The following is a 21192-nucleotide window of genomic DNA, read 5'->3' as shown; positions in this document are numbered from 1 at the left end:
TGTTTTGTTGTGTGTTGTGCCTTGTCTAAAGAAGAAGTGTGAGACGACCATCGAGAATGCCATGCCAGTGATGACAATTGTGGACTTTGAGATTACAGATGAAGCCCATACCCCATTACAGAGCTTAAATGCCATCTATAACACCAGTAAACCTTTGGGACAGCCTCTAACTCCATATGTGTAAAGTCTGAGGCTAAGGTTGTCCATGGACAAACCATGGGTCGTTTAAAGTACAGTGAAGCGTTCGAGAAAACACATTGGGGCAGATGAGTTAGGATGATGGAAATTAGGGAAAGGGAAAATGGTCATTTTAGGGGGGATTGTGATAGATGCATATGTGTGCATACATAAATTTTATATACTGCATATGTAAAATGCCCATTTGGACAAAGCTACCCCTCCCCATCTGCTCTCTCCTATCTCGCCCCCACCATTGTGTAGAGGAAGTTGCTGGCCATGAGGATTTTCCGCCCCCTGAAGTTTAGCAAAGGACTATACCTCATATGATATGCTAAGGCTAAGAACATCCCACTAGTGAGGGTGGGAACTTATGTTAATTACAAAGGTGATATAAGCATGAACGATTTGAAATAAAGCTCAGTGATGAGCACACAGAACTTTGAAGCATTTGAAACTGACAATTGCTCTGTTTGATTTACTTTGGTATACTTCAGTATATAGATTCTGTATGAGGATTTGGCCGGGAGTAAGATAGCACTGATAAAATCCATATCACATTGTGAGTCTAAGTAAAACCTATATGCTTGCATATTAACTCCCACTATTGTACTATATTATAATGTTTTGCAATGGTTTTTGCCTATCAGTCCAAGTATTTTGTGTGTTACCATATTTTCAATTTTTCGGTCTTTTTATCATGATTACAAAAAATGTATGTTTTGTGATTGAATATTTTGTTCTTTTTTTTGTTGGTGGTAATAATTTGATATGCTTTGGCATAAAAGAACATGGTTTGCATAGTTTATATGCCCAATTTTATTGGTGTATGATGTATGTCCACTTAATGATAAGAGTGTCAGTGGACACACATGATCACTTGATCCCCTACAGCCAGGTTTCTGCATAGTTCTGTTCAGGGCTGAGCAACCAATAGAAATAGATCCGGTTTGTCAGAAAAAGGGCAGAGAAGGAGGGACTATATTGTCTGTTGCCAGAGGGGAAGGAGGCTGACTATGTACAGAGCCTGACCCCAGCAGCACAGTACAAGGCTCCTGCATGGGATTTCCAGAAATCTGTCCAATCACTGCCGCCAGTGATCCAATGGATCCTGCCATCAGTGCAAAGTAATAGTAAGGTTGGACTTTTGGTATGACAAGGTTGAGGATTTATATAAATCATTGTTTTGGGCTCTGTATGGACCCATTCACATTACATTGGTGGCCTACATTCAGGGAATATGTTGAACATAACCCATTGAGTTCCCTTAACAAAACGTACTATACTAGTCCATTTTACAAACATATACAAATATATATCATTGTTATTATATGGATCAAATGTAGTCAGCAGTAGACTATTTTGTGTGTCTTAATATCAGTGGTCCCCCTGTTCACAATGGGGCACAATCTACAGCCATTTCCTTAATCACCAAGGGCTTGTACAACACCTTTCTAAGAAATTCGGGCATTGTACATGACATTGTACTGTCTGATTGATGTATATACTAAGTATATAAACAAACATTGTATTGCTGGAAATCCCAATAAATGTCTTGAATTGTTCATTTCACATCATCCCTTAATTACATATCCTGGTGCAAAATGAAATTATCTATTGGCACTGAATTGCTTAATTTACTAAATGGTGCAAATTGCTTTTTAATAAACATCTCTCAGGCAAACAGACGGCATATAAAGTAAAGTGACTTCAAATGTTCTCACTCTTTAATCAGGTTTAACTATTTTACATTGTTGCTCCAATTCCCAGTAACTCAGGGCCAATTCTTTAAACGATAAGGCTCCAGCACACCATTGTGTGTCACGATGATATTTGTTGCATGGCAGAACTGAGCCTGTGTATGGGAATGATTTGACTTCCTTTATTTATTGAATACATTTGCAGACGTGGTGCAAAGTTTTTCGCCAATTATTATTAGTATTTAAAGTAAAATGTATGACCCCAATTACTAAGGGCAAAAATAAGTAGCACAATGGCTTCATGACAAGCATTACTTCCTGATGTGGTAAGTTTTATTTTTCATATTAGTGCTGGTCTATTACAGTTTCTTCCTACGTTCTAACAAAACTAACTTTATTTGTTTTAACCCCTTAAGGACCCATGACGTATGCATACGCCATCACACCCTGCATACGTAATGGTCTTTTCCTGGTCTCCGCTGCTCACCAGGTGGAGATCGGAAGCGGATCCCTGCTGAAATCCTTCAGCAGGGACCCAGGGCAAACGCAGAGGGGGGCCATGTAGGCCCCTCATGTCGGCGATCGAGAATCAGTGGGTGAACATGTACCAATAGTAGGATGAAGTAAGTATTTCAGTGAGTGATAATGTTATAAAGAAAAGGAATACTTGGTGTAAGATTATAGAAAGGATAGACCTAGCTAGCGGGATGAGTAAATGGTAACTATCGGGAAGTATGGGATACTTGGGGATATGAAGCTTAGAATCGGATTAGAAGGGAATTAAACTGGAGAATGCACATTAGTCAAGACACGTCTGCCCATACACACTTCCGTTACCGAACCTACAAAGGAACCCAAACCACATTCTAGAAGTAAATGTACAGCTCCTGCTGGGAGCCTTGACCCCCATGTGTATATTAATGCTATAGGAGTCCCAAGGGGGGTCCCAGATGAGTTTAAAGCTATAGGTCAAGTAAAAAGCCGGAGTTAAGTCAATAATATCCCAGATTTCCATGAACAAGATTAATTATATCTCTTATAACCAACAGAGATTAATACATTCCTTTGTAAATGCTCTTAAAGGTCAGGCCAAACAACTAAGAGCCACATCCGCTATAACAGTCCAAAATGGTACGCATTAGATATGATGTATGGTGTAAGAGGAAAAAGGGGGGGTATGTAAAATGTTTGGGGAGACCTGTTGCACATATATATATACATATATATATATATATATATATATATATATATATATATATATATCTCAGCCAATACAGGACCGTTAAAAAAACCATACTTAGAATTCTAATAATCTTGTTTTGTTGTGTGTTGTGCCTTGTCTAAAGAAGAAGTGTGAGACGACCATCGAGAATGCCATGCCAGTGATGACAATTGTGGACTTTGAGATTACAGATGAAGCCCATACCCCATTACAGAGCTTAAATGCCATCTATAACACCAGTAAACCTTTGGGACAGCCTCTAACTCCATATGTGTAAAGTCTGAGGCTAAGGTTGTCCATGGACAAACCATGGGTCGTTTAAAGTACAGTGAAGCGTTCGAGAAAACACATTGGGGCAGATGAGTTAGGATGATGGAAATTAGGGAAAGGGAAAATGGTCATTTTAGGGGGGATTGTGATAGATGCATATGTGTGCATACATAAATTTTATATACTGCATATGTAAAATGCCCATTTGGACAAAGCTACCCCTCCCCATCTGCTCTCTCCTATCTCGCCCCCACCATTGTGTAGAGGAAGTTGCTGGCCATGAGGATTTTCCGCCCCCTGAAGTTTAGCAAAGGACTATACCTCATATGATATGCTAAGGCTAAGAACATCCCACTAGTGAGGGTGGGAACTTATGTTAATTACAAAGGTGATATAAGCATGAACGATTTGAAATAAAGCTCAGTGATGAGCACACAGAACTTTGAAGCATTTGAAACTGACAATTGCTCTGTTTGATTTACTTTGGTATACTTCAGTATATAGATTCTGTATGAGGATTTGGCCGGGAGTAAGATAGCACTGATAAAATCCATATCACATTGTGAGTCTAAGTAAAACCTATATGCTTGCATATTAACTCCCACTATTGTACTATATTATAATGTTTTGCAATGGTTTTTGCCTATCAGTCCAAGTATTTTGTGTGTTACCATATTTTCAATTTTTCGGTCTTTTTATCATGATTACAAAAAATGTATGTTTTGTGATTGAATATTTTGTTCTTTTTTTTGTTGGTGGTAATAATTTGATATGCTTTGGCATAAAAGAACATGGTTTGCATAGTTTATATGCCCAATTTTATTGGTGTATGATGTATGTCCACTTAATGATAAGAGTGTCAGTGGACACACATGATCACTTGATCCCCTACAGCCAGGTTTCTGCATAGTTCTGTTCAGGGCTGAGCAACCAATAGAAATAGATCCGGTTTGTCAGAAAAAGGGCAGAGAAGGAGGGACTATATTGTCTGTTGCCAGAGGGGAAGGAGGCTGACTATGTACAGAGCCTGACCCCAGCAGCACAGTACAAGGCTCCTGCATGGGATTTCCAGAAATCTGTCCAATCACTGCCGCCAGTGATCCAATGGATCCTGCCATCAGTGCAAAGTAATAGTAAGGTTGGACTTTTGGTATGACAAGGTTGAGGATTTATATAAATCATTGTTTTGGGCTCTGTATGGACCCATTCACATTACATTGGTGGCCTACATTCAGGGAATATGTTGAACATAACCCATTGAGTTCCCTTAACAAAACGTACTATACTAGTCCATTTTACAAACATATACAAATATATATCATTGTTATTATATGGATCAAATGTAGTCAGCAGTAGACTATTTTGTGTGTCTTCATATCAGTGGTCCCCCTGTTCACAATGGGGCACAATCTACAGCCATTTCCTTAATCACCAAGGGCTTGTACAACACCTTTCTAAGAAATTCGGGCATTGTACATGACATTGTACTGTCTGATTGATGTATATACTAAGTATATAAACAAACATTGTATTGCTGGAAATCCCAATAAATGTCTTGAATTGTTCATTTCACATCATCCCTTAATTACATATCCTGGTGCAAAATGAAATTATCTATTGGCACTGAATTGCTTAATTTACTAAATGGTGCAAATTGCTTTTTAATAAACATCTCTCAGGCAAACAGACGGCATATAAAGTAAAGTGACTTCAAATGTTCTCACTCTTTAATCAGGTTTAACTATTTTACATTGTTGCTCCAATTCCCAGTAACTCAGGGCCAATTCTTTAAACGATAAGGCTCCAGCACACCATTGTGTGTCACGATGATATTTGTTGCATGGCAGAACTGAGCCTGTGTATGGGAATGATTTGACTTCCTTTATTTATTGAATACATTTGCAGACGTGGTGCAAAGTTTTTCGCCAATTATTATTAGTATTTAAAGTAAAATGTATGACCCCAATTACTAAGGGCAAAAATAAGTAGCACAATGGCTTCATGACAAGCATTACTTCCTGATGTGGTAAGTTTTATTTTTCATATTAGTGCTGGTCTATTACAGTTTCTTCCTACGTTCTAACAAAACTAACTTTATTTGTTTTAACCCCTTAAGGACCCATGACGTATGCATACGCCATCACACCCTGCATACGTAATGGTCTTTTCCTGGTCTCCGCTGCTCACCAGGTGGAGATCGGAAGCGGATCCCTGCTGAAATCCTTCAGCAGGGACCCAGGGCAAACGCAGAGGGGGGCCATGTAGGCCCCTCATGTCGGCGATCGCCGCAAATCGCAAGGGAAATCGTCCTTGCGATCTGCGGCGATACCGGGCTGATCGGGTCTCTGGGACCCGACCGCCCGGTAATTTTGCATGATGCCGGCTGTCACAGACAGCCAGGACCATGCTAAGGTATAGGAGCGAGGTGGCAAGCCTGCCATCTCCTCCTATCGCCCGCGATTCTTCGGTTAGTTAACCGACCAATCGCAGGGGGGTAACTTCCTCTCGCCCTGCCCGGCCCCTGGAGGTCCGGAGAGGACGGGAGGAAGACCGGAGGACACGTTGGGGGATGAGGGGAGTGCTGGGGACTGGCCCCGGTCCCTGAAGACCCGGATCCCGGCGATGAAGACGGCGGCGGCGGCGACAGGTGAGTGCATCTTCAGCCGCGGTCGGGCCCTTTACAGCAATGCACGTCGCCGTAAAGCGACATGCATTGCTGTATTGGGACCCTGTATACTACAACTCCCAGCATGCCCAGACAGCCCTTGGCATCTGGGCATGCTGGGAGTTGCAGTTTTGCAACATCTGGAGGTCCACAGTTTTGGGACCACTGTGCCCTTCCAGATTTTGCAAAACTACACATCCTCAGCATGCCCTTACTGTCCAGGCATGCTGGGAGTTGTAGTTCTGTAACATCTGGCCCTTCAGATGTTGCAGAACTACAACTCCCAGCATGCCTGGACAGTTTTGGCATACTGGGAGTTGTAGTTTTGCAACATCTGGAAGGGCACAGATTGGGAACCACTGTATTAGTGATCTGCAAACTGTAGTCCTCCAGATGTTGCAAACTACAACTCCAAGCATGCTGGGAGTTGTAGTTCGGCAACATCTGGCTCTAAAGATGTTGCCGAACTACTACTTCCAGCATGCCTGAGAATGTTTGGGAGTAGTGGTTTTGCAACAACTGGAGGCAAACTGGTTGGGAAACATTGTCTGTTTCCTAACTCAGTGTTTCCCAACCCGTGTGCCTCCAGCTGTTGCAAAACTATAACTACCAGCATGCACTGATAGACTGTGCATGCTGGGAGTTGCAGTTTTGCAACAGCTGGAGGTCCCCCCCCCCCCCTGTGAATGTACAGGGTACATTCACATGGGCAGGGGCTTACAGTGAGTATCAGGTTGCAAGTTTGCGTGCCAGCAAATTTTGTGCGGCAGCTCAAACTCGCAGCGGGAAACTCGCTGTAATCCCCCGCCCGTGTGACTGTATCCTAAAAACACTACACTACACTACACTAACACAAAATAAAGTAAAAAGTAAAAAACACTACATATACACCTACCCCTACACAGCCCCCCTCCCCTCCCCAATAAAAACGTCTGGTACGCCACTGTTTTCAAAATGGAGCCTCCAGTATTGCCGGACAGCCGTTGACTGTCCAAGCATGCTGGGAGTTTTGCAACAGCTGTAGGCACCCTGTTTGGGAATCACTGGCGTAGAATACCCCTATGTCCACCCCTATGCAAATCCCTAATTCAGGCCTCAAATGCACATGGCGCTCTCACTTTGGAGCCCTGTCGTATTTCAAGGCAACAGTTTAGGGCCACATATGGGGTATCGCCGTACTCGGGAGAAATTGCCTTACAAATTTTGGGGGGCTTTTTCTCCTTTCACCACTTATGAAAAGGTGAAGTTGGGGTCTACACCAGCATGTTAGTGTAAAAAAATAAATTTTTTACACTAACATGCTGGTGTTGCCCTATACTTTTCATTTTGACAAGAGGTAAAAGGGAAAAACGCCCCTCAAAATTTGTAAAGCAATTTCTCCCGACTACGGAGATACCCCATATGGGGGCGCAAAGTGCTCTGGGGGCGCACAACAAGGCCCAGAAGGGAGAGTGTGCCATGTACATTTGAGGTGATTTGCACAGGGGTGGCTGATTGTTACAGCGGTTTTGACAAACGCAAAATAAAACAAAACCCCACATGTGACCCCATATCGGAAACTACACCCCTTGCGGAATGCAATGAGGGGTGCAGTGAGAATTTACACCCCACTGGTGTCTGACAGATCTTTGGAACAGTGGGCTGTGCAAATTAAAAATTTTGTACAGCCCACTGTTCCAAAGATCTGACAGACACCAGTGGGGGGGTAAATGCTCACTGTACCCCTTTTTACATTCCTCAAGGGGTGTAGTTTCCAAAATAGTATGGCATGTGGGTATTTTTTGCTGTCCTGGCACCATAGGGGCTTCCTAAATGCGACATGCCCCCGAGCAAAATTTGCTCTCAAAAAACCAAATATGACTCCTTCTCTTCTGAGCATTGTAGTTTGCCTGTAGTGCGCTTCAGGTCAACTTATGGGGTACCTCCATACTCAGAAGAGATGGGGTTACAAATTTTGGGGGTATTTTCTGCTATTAAACTTTGCAAAAATGAGAAATTTGGGAGGAAACACACATTTTATTGAATTTTTTATTTATTTTTTACGTATGCAAAAGTCGTGAAACCCCTGTGGGGTATTAAGGCTCACTTTATTCCTTGTTATGTTCCTCAAGGGGTCTAGTTTCCAAAATGGTATGGCATGTGGGTATTTTTTGCTGTCCTTGCACCATAGGGGCTTCCTAAATGCGACATGCCCCCGAGCAAAATTTGCTCTCAAAAAGCCAAATATGACTCCTTCTCTTCTGAGCATTGTAGTTTGCCTGTAGTGCGCTTCAGGTCAACTTATGGGGTACCTCCATACTCAGAAGAGATGGGGTTACAAATTTTGGGGGTATTTTCTGCTATTAAACCTTGCAAAAATGTGAAATTTGGGGGGAAACACACATTTTATTGAATTTTTTTTTACATTTTTTTACATATGCAAAAGTCGTGAAACACCTGTGGGGTATTAAGGCTCACTTTATTCCTTGTTACGTTCCTCAAGGGGTCTAGTTTCCAAAATGGTATGCCATGTGTTTTTTTTTCCTGTTCTGGCACCATAGGGGCTTCCTAAATGCAACATGTCCCCCAAAAACCATTTCAGAAAAACGTACTCTCCAAAATCCCCTTGTCGCTCCTTCCCTTCTGAGCCCTCTACTGCGCCCGCCGAACACTTTACATAGACATATGAGGTATGTGCTTACTCGAGAGAAATTGGGCTACAAATAGAAGTATACATTTTCTCCTTTTACCCCTTGTAAAAATGCAAAAATTGGGTCTACAAGAATATGCAAGTGTAAAAAATGAAGATTGTGAATTTTCTCCTTCACTTTGCTGCTATTCCTGTGAAACACCTGAAGGGTTAAAATGCTGAATGAATGTCGTTTTGAATACTTTGGGGGATGCAGTTTTTATAATGGGGTCTTTTATGGGGTATTTTTAATATGAAGACCCTTCAAATCCACTTCAAACCTGAACTGGTCCCTGAAAAATTGTGATTTTGGAAATTTTGTGAAAAATTGGAAAATTGCTGCTGAACTTTGAAGCCCTCTGGTGTCTTCCAAAAGTAAAAACTTGTCAATTTTATGATGCAAACATAAAGTAGACATATTGTATATGTGAATAAAAAAAATATTTGTAATATCCATTTTCCTTACAAGCAGAGAGCTTCAAAGTTAGAAAAATGCAAAATTTTCAAATTTTTCATCAAATTTTGGGATTTTTCACCAAGAAAGGATGCAAGTTACCAAAAATTTTTACCACTATGTTAAAGTAGAATATGTCACGAAAAAACTATCTCGGAATCAGAATGATAACTAAAAGCATTCCAGAGTTATTAATGTTTAAAGTGAAAGTGGTCAGATGTGCAAAAAATGGACGGGTCTTAAGGTGTAAAATGACTGGGTCCTTAAAGGAGATATCCAATAGTGAAAAAAACTAAATTAAGTACCTGCCACAATGTAGACCTTGCCTCCATCATCACACAGCACTTTTCATTATTTGTCTGACCGCTCCCATTTGTGAGATATGCTGAAGTGAAAATCCCTATACTTCCTGGTTATGGAGCTCAGCTCCCATGATCCTTTTCACTCTCACACAGCCGACTTCCTCCCAAGTACAAAACATAATCTACGCCCCCATACAATAAAAAAACGCCCCCAAGCCGTCCTCTAACACAACCTACTATGCTAAGTCACTGCCCTTCCTAGTGCTCACCAATCACAGTCCTCATAGCTGCACCAATCACAGCCCACACATTGCTATGCCGACCGACAATGTATATACGCCCATTCATTACCAGCTGCGCTATCCTGACATAAAAAGATACAAGAAGATGTATAATACAAGATGCATAATATGCAGGGGGAGAATGAGGACTTACAGTGCAGGGGGAGAATTAGGACTTACACCAGTGGTCCTCAACCTGTGGACCTCCAGATGTTGCTAAACTACAACTCCCAGCATGCCTGCTAGGAGTTGTAGATTTGCAACATCTGGAGGTCCACAGGTTGAAGACCACTGACGTACACAGCTCCTTCCCTCCCCTGCTCTGTCTACATAGGACACACAGAGCAGCCATGAGTTGGATTTTTTCACGGGGGAAGACAGTGCAGGGGGAGAATGAGGATGTACACAGCCCCTCCCCTCCCCCAGCTCTGTCTACACACGACCTCATTTATCACAGGGAGGTTTCAAGTTTTCACGGGGAAAACACAGAGCAGGGCAGTGAAGTAGCTGTGTACCTCAGTGGTCTTCAACCTGCGGACCTCCAGATGTTGCAAAACTACAACTCCTAGCAGGCATGCTGGGAGTTGTAGTTTAGCAACATCTGGAGGTCCACAGGTTGAGGACCACTGGTGTAAGTCCTCATTCTCCCCCTGCACTGTCTTCTTGTATTAGGAAGAGCTGCACTCTACATCCTCCAGGAGGGGGGGTAAGGGGGCGTGGCTTATCTCCTGCAGACCTCGGGCTCTGCGGTCAGAATTTTTCAGGGGTTAGAGTATGCTGCGCTTGCGCAGCGAAGCATTAGTGATTGGCTCTGACTACAGAGCCAATCTGCATTGTGGAGGAGAGGGGCTGTACAGGGGGAGGAGAGGGTATAATGAATGGGCCGGGCAGCAGAGCAGAGAGAAATGACAAGCCAACCTCAAAATGGCTGCGGGTGAAGAGAATGCGTGGGTCGACATGCTGAATTATGCAGCACTTCCTGTCCAAAGGAAAACCAGGAAAAAATCTACTTTCCGTTCCACTTGGTTTAAGTAAGTATATTGCAGAGTTATATAACTTTAAAACTGTTGCTAACTGTATAGAATTTTTCACCATTGGACTACTCCTTTAAGGGGTTAAGGGTGACAGGCTTGTTAGAAACATAACTTTAATAACAAGAAAGATGGCCTGTGTTCATAAATTCTTGTGTTCAGTCTGTGGGTGAAGTTAAAGAAGTAGTGAAGGTCACCACTTTATGGTTGGTGGAATTTGACTCTTTGTAACCCCCAACAATGTAGATCTGGATCCCCTCATGCTTCCCTGTTACCTGCACAATAGACCCTAGTCACCCAGCTGTGCAGTAAAATGCCCCCTCCAAACTTTTCATTGGTAAACCACTGTAACACTCACGTTTCTAAAGACAGGAACCCCGGTGGATGCAGATCCGCCAGACCTGTGTGGCAGATGACTTGGACCGTACCAGGGAGCGGAGTCTAAGGTGCCGCTGGTTTTCACCAGAGCCCACCGCAAAGCAGGATGGACTTGCTGCGGCAGGCGGTACCCAGGTCGCTCCCCCTGGCACGGCTCGACCACACAGGCGGCTGAGGAGATGAGAGGCACAGAAGGGATAAATCAACTCATAGTCTGGAAAGCAGAAAGTAAGGGCAGGCGGCACAGTAGCGTAGTCAAAGTGAAGCAGGAGTTCAGTAGGCAGGCCGCAGAGGAGCAAGGTCAAGTCACAAGAGCAAGAGATCTGATACACGGCAAGGCAATACAGAGGAACACTTTCTCAAAGGCACAAGGCAACAAAGATCCAGCAGGGAACTGAGGAGGTGGCTCATTTATAAATGAGCCACAGGTGGAATACACTAATGAGCGTACTGGCCCTTTAAATCTTAAACCTCCTGCACATGCTCCCTAGGGGATGCGTGCCAGAGCAGAGAGGCAGAGGCAGGAGAAACACCCTGAGAGTGATGGACTGAGGCTCGCATGCGGGCGCTACCCGCGATGCGAGTCCTAGCCCCATCGGCAGCAGAAGGTAAGGGGACCATGAGCTCACGGCCAGCGTGTGTGGCCGGATCGCATAATGTAACAGTACCCCCCCCCCACACTTTGGTCTCCCTCTCCTTTCATGAGAGCGAAAACTCCTGAGAAGGTCACGGTCCAGGTTATTCTCCTCAGGCCCCCAAGATCTCTCCTCAGGACCGAAACCCTCCCAGTAGACAAAAAAAAATAAAATTGTTTACCTCTCACAGTTTTTGCAGCAAGAATCCGTTTAACTTTGTAGACATCAGATGAGCCAGAGACAGGTGTGGGGACAATATTCTTCTAAGAGAACAGGTTTATGATAAGAGGCTTGAGGAGAGAAACGTGGAAGGAGTTAGGAATACCTAATGTAGCAGGTAGATGGAGTTTGCAGGAGACAGGATTGATCTTTTGTAGAATCTGGAAGGGACCAAGGTAGCGGGGACCGAGCTTGTAACAGGGGATCTTGAAGCGGATGTACTTGGATGAAAGCCACACCATGTCACCAGGAGAGAAGAACGGAGGAGGTCTTCTACCTTTATCCGCTTGCCCCTTCATGCGTGAAGAAGACTGGGAGGACTGTCGGGTCTGTTGCCAGATGGTGGAGAAGTCACTGACAAGCTCATCAACTGCAGGCACACCGGAGGAGACTTGGAGAGGAAGAGGAGAACGGAGATGGAGTCCGTAGACAACAAAAAAAGGGGGACGACCTCTTGGGCTCGGAATCCTTATGATTATATGAGAATTCAGCCCAGGGGAGAAGGTCGACCCAATCATCTTGGCGAGCTGAAACAAAATGCCAAAGATAAGTCTCAAGGATTTGATTAACCCTCTCCACCTGACCATTTGACTGAGGGTGGTAGGCTGAGGAGAAGTCCAGATTGATGTCCAGACGGTTACAACGTGCTCGCCAGAACTTAGAGACAAACTGCACACCTTGATCCGAAACGATATGCTGAGGAAGACCGTGTAAACGAAAGACATGCAACAAGAAGTACTTTGCCAGCTGCGGGACAGAAGGAAGACCTGATAGAGGAATAAAATTAGCCATCTTGGAAAACCAATCTACAACGACCCAGTGACAGTGTTATTATGAGAAGGTGGCAAATCGGTGATAAAATCCATGGCAATATGGGACCAGGGAGTCTCTAGAATGGGAATAATACAATACAGGAATTTAGGTGCACTACTGTGGTAGATGCATACAATGACGTTGGCTATCCCTCAACACTGATGTTAAAATTGAGACATTCGCCAGTATATCCTTAGATGAAGGACATACCAGAGCCCGTACACCAACGCCAAGGTTTCTCAAGTGGCACGGGACCTAACGCTAACCTACCTGTGCGTGATAAGCAAAAACCAGGGGCCAGTGGGCAATTACAGCAGCATTAGGTCGACTTGCAGCCTCCTCCCAGGTACCCTCCAGTGTGGCTACAAGCACACACATACAATGGGAGGAGGGAGGCAGACTACAAGCCCTACCTAAGTTGGCTGGTATGTGTGCCGGCCTCACAGGTGAACCTTAATGCTGCCTTAATAGTTATCAAGGTGCATTAAATGTAAAGTTTAAACACCTCCAAGTTTAAGATTTAAACAACAACAAAGAATGGGTAAAGGCTGTAAGAGTCCTGCAGGTCTTTGTCGAGGAGTTTTGTCACGGGTACATGTTACACAGGACCAAACAAAATCAGAAACATCAAGTTCAAGATAGGGCCACCAGTAGTGCTAGGAAATAAGAAGTAGAGTCTTGCGTATTCCAGGATGCCCTGCTGTCAAGGAAGAATGACCCCATTTCATGACCTTGGGTCTCAATCTGACAGACACAAAGGATTTTCCCGGAGGAACTTGCTGAACCTCGGCAGTAGCAGCAGGAATCAAACGGTCAGGATGAATAATGTGCCTGGGCGTGGAGTCCAAACCAATGACGTCAGAGGACCTGGAGAGAGCATCAGCCCTGATGTTCTTGTCTGCTGAACGGAAGTGAATGAAGAAGTTGAACCTAGAAAAGAACAGTGACCATCTTGCCTGGCGGGGATTCAAACGCTGAGAAGACTGAAGCTATGGAAGATTCTTATGATCAGAGTAGATGCTGATGAGAAGAACTTCCAATAAATGTTTCCATTCCTCTAAAGCTAGCTTGACGGTGAGGAGTTCATGATCTCCAATGGAGTAATTCCTCTCAGCAGGAGAGAATGTCTTGGAGAAGAACCCACAAGTTACACTCTTGCCCTTGGCGTTTTTCTGAGTGAGTACGGCACCGGCTCCAATAGATGAGGCATCAACCTCCAAAGCAAAGGGCCTTTCCGGATCAGGTCTTGTAAGCACAGGAGCAGAGGCAAATGCAGACTTTAAACGGGAGAAGGCCTCTTAAGCCTCTTGAGGCCAAGATTTAGGATTATATGCCTTTTTAGTTAGAGCCACAATAGGAGCAACCAAGGATGAAAAATGTGGGATAAACTGACGATAATAGTTAGTGAATCCCAGAAAGCGTTGAATAGCACGTAGGCCCGACGGACGAGACCAATCCAATACTGCAGACAACTTATCTGGATCCATCAAACAAGTCGAAGAACGAAAGGATGCACTCACCTGGGATTCTTGAAGACAGAAGACTTTATTGAGTCATCGGTGTATCACACAGGCGGGTAGGCGCAGAGGAGAGACCTTACAGTGACAGGCTGTTTCCTGGTCACATGGTGCACTTGTCAGGGGGGCAGGTTCTCTCTCTAAGCATAATTCATCCTGTCTCTCGGCAAAAAGCAAATCAATCCATGTGGCCAAATGGATAAGTTCTGCCAAAGAAGATGGAGGATCACATGCTGCAGGAGCATCTTTAATTGTGCCTGACAGTCTTTTTTGAATGTGGCAAACAAGGCCTCATCATTCCAGGCAAGTTCAGATATTAGAATGCGGAATTGAACCGTGTAGTCACAAAAGGTAGAATTCCCTTGACAGAAGTTCAGCAACGCCATCTATGCTGAAGAGGCACGTGCGGGTTCCTCAAAGACACTGCAAAATTCTGCCAAGAATGCAGACAGATTGGAGGATACTGGATCACCACGGTCCCAAAGGGGTGTAGCCCAAGACAGGGCTTTTCCAGACAGTAGACTAATGACAAAGGCCACGTTACTACGTTCCGTCGGAAACAGTTCAGACATGAGCTCCAAGTGCATGGAGCACTGGGTAACAAAGCCTCTGCACGACTTGGAATCCCCATCATACTTGGAAAGCAAAGGCAGGTGCAGCTGGGAGCCCCAAGACACTGCAGGAGCTGGAGGTGGGAGTGGGCCAGATTGCGGTACCTGCTGCTGTTGCAAGGCCAAAAGCTGTTGCATCATGGCTGAAAGTTGAGAAAATTGCTGCGGCTGTCGGGCCAACTGCTGCGACTGACGTACCACAACAAAGGGAAGATCCACGACTTCAGGCATGGGTACCTCAGCGGGATCCATGGCCGGATCTTACTGTAGGACTCACGTTTCTGAAGAAAGGAACCCTGGTGGATGTGGATCCGCTGGACCTGTGTGGCAGATAACTCGGACCATACCAGGGAGCGGAGTCTAAGGTGCCCCTGGTTTTCACCAGAGCCCGCCGCAAAGCGGGATGGACTTGCTGCAGTAGGCGCACCCAGGTCGCTACCCCTGGCACAGCTCAACCACACAGGCAGCTGAGGACATGCGAGGCACAGGAGGGATAAGGCAATTCGTAGTCTGGATAGCAGAAGGTCAGGGCTGGCAGCAAAGTAACGAAGTCAAAGCGAAGCAAGAGTTCAGTAGGCAGGCGGCAGAGGAGCAAGGTCAAGTCACAAGAGAGCTTATACACGGCATGGCAATACAGAGGAACACTTTCTCAAAGGCACAAGGCAACAAAGATCTGGCAGGGAACTGAGGAGGGTGGAGGAATTTATAAATGAGCCACAGGTGGATTACGCTAATGAGCGTACTGGCCCTTTAAATCCTAAAGTTCCGGCGTGTGTGCGCCTTGGGGTCGGGGACACGCATGCCGGAGCAGAGAGGCAGAGGCAAGAGAAACACCAGGAAAGCAACGGACTGGGGCTCGCATGCGGGCGCATCCTGCGATATGAGTCCCAGCCCCATCGGCAGCAGGAGGTAAGGGGACCATGCGCTCACGGCCAGCGTGTGTGGCCAGAGCGCATAACGTAACAACCACTTTTACCAGAATGGTGGCTCTAGGTGAGACATACTAAACATGTCCATTTAATTAATAAATGTGGTAAAGCAGCAACTCAAAAAATCACCCCAGAGCTTATTTCATAGCTTACACTGCTTAGTACTGCTCTACAATGCCCTCCATGCTGCTGCTGCTTCTAATGGTGTGCTAAGGACATATAGAGGAGAAAGATCTCTTTTCCTGTGTGTGCAGTAAATAGGAGACACACTAGCTCAGGGACAACAGAAAATTAGAGATGGAGCCCACAGAGGGGAAATGTGGTGAAAATACCATAAATTAGTTATATATTGGCAAAATACAGGTAGTTCTACCCCTCATGTACACACATTACAGCTTATACTGAAATGCTTATTGAAAGCTTATTGACGACTTAAAGCTGTAAAACAGGTGCACAAGCTAGTTTTACCTAATAATTAGGAAACTTCATTTTACACATTGGGGCACTTCCTAAACCTACACAAATCTAAGTTATTCACAAGCAAACAAAACATATCAAGTCCACATGTTTTATTTTTAAATTAGCACAAACAAAGAACATCATTTTCCTGTAATAACCAGTGCACTGAAGTCTGATCAATTGCTATGTATTGTAAACTGTTATATCATTTATCCCCAGCCCCCCCAAAAAAGCTTCTAAAGTATTGATTGATCAGGTTTTAGGTGTTCTCTCTACAACAAGCCAGGAGAAGTGTTTGGCTGAGGGCTTCTCTCCTCGTCTTGCTACTGCCTCCTCTTTCTAGCAATTGGTAGGAGTTTGAATACCAAATCCTCATCGGCTAAAACTTTTGCCAAGTCTCTATGACATTTCAAAAGTACACTTAAAGGGGTACTCTGCTGTTAGACATCTTATCCCCTATCCTGTGGATCACGGGAGGCCCGCCGCTGGGGACCCCCATGATCCCCCCCTGCAGCAGCTCGGTACCTCAGCAACCCAGAGCTAAGTTTTCACCGAGGCTGATGACGGTGCGGTGACATCATGGCCCCGCCCCCTCGTGATGTCACATTCGCCCCCCTCAATGCAAGTCTATGGAAGGGGCATCACGCCCCCTCCCATAGACTTGCATTGAGGGGGCGGGCATGATGTCCTGTAGGGGAAGACCGTGACATCACAATGACCCATCACCTGCACTGCCCGTCATCAGCCCCAGAGTAAACTTAGCTCTGGGCTTCTGAGGTACCGGGCTGCTGCAGGGAGGATCGCGGGGCCCTCCATGATCAGACGTCTTAACCCCTATCCTTTGGATAGCAGCAGAGAACTCCTTTAAACATAAATGTAAACAGTAGATACGAAGGATATATTGCACTCACTCGTGAAGATAAAAGATTTATTTTATTGTAGATATACTAAAAGCTTGTGCCCGGTGGGAGGGAAGGGGGTTGCAGTCAGCACGAGGCTGAGTGGAGATCCAGAGGCCTCAGCCTCGTGCTGACCGTGACCCCTTCCCTCCCACCGGGCACAAGCTTTTAAAGGGGTTATCCAGCATAAGGTGATTTTAGTATGTACCTGGCAGACAGTAATGGACATGCTTTGGAAGGATCTGCGCTTGTCTTGGGCTAAATGGCTATGCTGTGAGATTACCATAATACTGTGGCTAGCTTTCTGTGAACTTGTATTTCCTGTTTTCAGTTTTCTTGTTTGCCGACAAATCCCATGATTCCATTTTCCTCCTTCCCACACATCAGCTACCCCACTCATTGAAACAAAAATGAGCTGCAGACCTGTGGTCTTCAATCAGGGTGCCTACAGCTGTTGCATTAGTTGCAGATTGATCCCTCCACCCATTGAAGCAGACAGGCTCCCTGTCATCAGCTGACTAGTGAGTCAGGTCTTGACAGCATTGCAAGCTGGGAAAAATCCGAGACAGCAGTCATTTTGTATGCTGTTAAAAATAAATATTGGGGTGAAAATCACATAAGAATTGTGAGAAAACCGTCACACACACAATTAAATACACTATAATATGAACTGCACTAACTTTACAGCCTCTGTAGCATAGTCAAATAGAAAAAATTCCCGGAATACCCCTTTAATGTATCTAAGAAAACATAAAAGAAAACATTTATCTTCATGGGTGAGTGCAATATATCCTTCGTATCCACTGTTTACATTTATAGACTGCACTTTTCACCCCCGTATTTATACCTGTCTCAGGACCATTGTTTGCATTATGATTGATATCCATATTTTTGGAGCACGTTTGTGTGACACATATACAGCAATAGGGCTGTCCACTCTTTCTCTCACCCTATGCTTCTTTAAACATACACTTCATGACAAATACAGTTTAGGAGAAACAACATGACACAGCAGAGCTTGCATAGGTATGGGGTGCAACAATAAAAAGTTTGAACAACAGAGTTTTCCTGCAGAAGACACATTTTAGAAATGCATATTACCCATCCTAGGTCTCGGCACAGATCTCAATAGACAAGTGTTTATTGTAATACGCTCAATGATATAGAGTGATAGAAGTTGCTACTAGGGATGAGCAAATCGAATCTGACGAATCCGAATTAGTTCCGAATTTCATGAAAAATTTGGTTTGTAACGAATGCGAATATCGCCGCGATTCGATCACACAAATCGCTTCATTAAACTCCATTTAGTGCGGTCCAGGCTCCAGGGGCGGGGCATCTAAAATGGAGGATCCACATGTGAGGACATGGGGCAAGGAATCCTGGGAAGCTGGGAAGGCAGGGCGGGTAGGCGGGATCACCCTGAATCACATGCAGCATGCCGCCAATCAGCAGCCAGCCACCCGTGTGATGTCACAGCCCTATATAATCGGCAGCCATCTTGCGGCCAGTCACATCAGCGTTCTATTACAGAGAGAGGGACAGACAGCAGTGTGTGTTGCACAGAAAAGCCTTTTTACAGCAGCGATTCACCTCAAGCCCAAATCCAGTTTAGAAGCACTGATAGGGAAGGAAGTGAGATTGAGAAAGAAAGTGCAATTTTGGGTGTAGTACACAGCAATTGTGTGCTGCAGCACTGGTGTGTATAACAACTGAAAAGCTAATAGAAGCCAGCCAATTAGGGGGAGCAGAGTACTAATAGCATATTGTCCTCTATTATGTGTAACCTGTGCGTAGATCTAAGTGGTGTACCATTTTGTTCCTGTTAAAGTCTTAAGGGCCTAGATACTATGAAAGGCCAGCCAAAAGTACACACTGGCTGGTGTTGTAGACAACTACTGTTTTAAACATACGGGAGCGCATTGTCCTCCCCTCTTAAGTGCATACCACATTACATCCATCTAAGTGGTGTACCATTTTGTTCCTGTTAAAGTATTAAGGGCCTAGATACTGTAAAAGGCAAGCCAAAAGTACACATCTGCTGGTGTTGTAGACAAATACTGTTTTAAGAGTGCTGGAGCGCATTGCCCTCCCCTCATAAGTGCATACCACATACGTACATCTAAGTGGTGTACCATTTTGTTCCTGTTAAAATCTTAAAGGCCTAGATACTGTGAAAGGCAAGCCAAAAGTATACACCTGCTGGTGTTGTAGACAAATACTGTTTTAAGCACATTGTCCTTCCCTCACAAGTGCAAACCAGATACACACATCTAAGTAGTATACCATTTTGTTCCTCTTAAAGTCTCCAGCCACCTCCAGGCTGTGTCATTCAGCCACTATTTCGTCTGCTCATGCTGCAGCCAACTCCAGGCTGTGTCATTCAGCCACTATATGGTCTCCTTATGCTGCCACCAACTGCAGGCTGTGTCATTCAGCCACTAAAGTATATGGTCTGCTATTGCTGCAACCAACTACAGGCTGTGTCATTTGGCCACTATATTGTCTGCTCTTGCTGCCACTAACTCCAGGCTGTGTCATTCAGCCACTATTTTGTCTGCTCTTGCTGCCGCCAACTACAGGCTGTGTCATTCAGCCACTCTATGTTCTCCTCATGCTTCCGCCACCTCCAGGCTGTGTCACTTTATCGCCATGTGGTCTCCTCATGCTGTTGCCACATTAAATAAAACTGTTTAGGTTCATCTATTTGAAATCTTCAATTTTAATGTTAAAAAATATCTTTAATCTTTTCAATTGTGAGGCCCTATGGTCTATTCAGGCTGTTGCCACCTCCAGGCTGGGTCATTCAGCTACTTTATTGTCTTCTCATGTTGCTGCCACCTCCACGCTGTGTCATTCAGCCACTATATGGTCTCCTTATGTTGCTGTCACCTCCACGCTGTGTCATTCAGCCACTCTATAGTCTGCTCTTGCAGCTGCCAACTCCAGGCTGTGTCATTCAGCCACTATATGGTCTCCTCATGCAGCTGCCAACTACAGGCTGTGTTTTTCAGTAACTGTATGGTCTCCTCATGCTTCCACCCCCTCCACGCTGTGTCACTGTACCTCCATGTGGTCTCCTCATGCTGCTGGACCATTAAATAAAACTTTTTAGGTTTATTGATTTGAATTCTTCAATTTAACTGTTAAAAAATATCTTTAATCTTTTCAATTGTGAGGCGCTATGGGGGTTCATTTTTTGCGCCGTGATCTGAAGTTTTTGTCGGTACCATTTTTGCATTGATCTGACTTTTTGATCGCTTTTTATTCATCTTTTCATGATATAAAAGTGACCAAAAATACGCTATTTTGGACTTTGGAATTTTTTTGCGTGTATGTCATTGACCGTGCAGTTTAATTAGTGGTATATTTTTTTAATTCGGACATTTCCGCACGCGGCGATACCACATATGTTTATTTTTGTTTTTATTTACACAGTTTTTTTTTTTATTATTGGAAATAGCGGGTGATTCAAACTTTTATTAGGGGAATGGATAATTCAAAGGGTTAATGATTTTTTTTTACACTTTTCTTTTGCAATGTTATAGCCCCCGTAGGGGGCTATAACATTGCATTTACTGATCTTTAACAGTGTTCAATGCATCTCCATAGGGATGCAATGATAAATGTTTTTGGCGATTGATGGATCTCAGGCTTGAAGCATTCAATCGGCGATCGGACTGCAGGAAGGAAGGTAAGAGACCTTCCTGCTGTAGTACAACTGTTCGGGATGCTGCGATTTCACGGCAGCAATCCCGAACAGCTCCCTGAGCTAACCGACACTTTTTACTTTCACTTTTAGCCGCGTGGCTCAGCTTTGAGCGCGCGGCTACAGGGTTAATAGCGCGCGGCACCGCGATCAGTGCCGTGCGCTATTAACGGCGGGTCCTGGCTTCAATATGACACCGGGCCCACCGTGATATGATGCGGGCTCACTGTGGGACCCTGCGTTATATCACGGG

At 44.5% G+C, this 21192-nt stretch overlaps 1 protein-coding gene across 1 annotated transcript in view; it reads right to left on the bottom strand.

Moving 5' to 3' along the window:
• Window positions 1-21192, bottom strand: part of LOC130366846 (uncharacterized) — a 50505-nt gene that overhangs the window by 18233 nt on the left and 11080 nt on the right. The gene's annotated exons all lie outside the window — the stretch shown is intronic.

The sequence above is a fragment of the Hyla sarda genome, chromosome 4, assembly GCF_029499605.1.
Source record: "Hyla sarda isolate aHylSar1 chromosome 4, aHylSar1.hap1, whole genome shotgun sequence".
In the NCBI taxonomy this organism is placed as follows: Eukaryota; Metazoa; Chordata; class Amphibia; order Anura; family Hylidae; genus Hyla; species Hyla sarda.
This window is presented reverse-complemented; position numbering and strand designations above follow the sequence as displayed.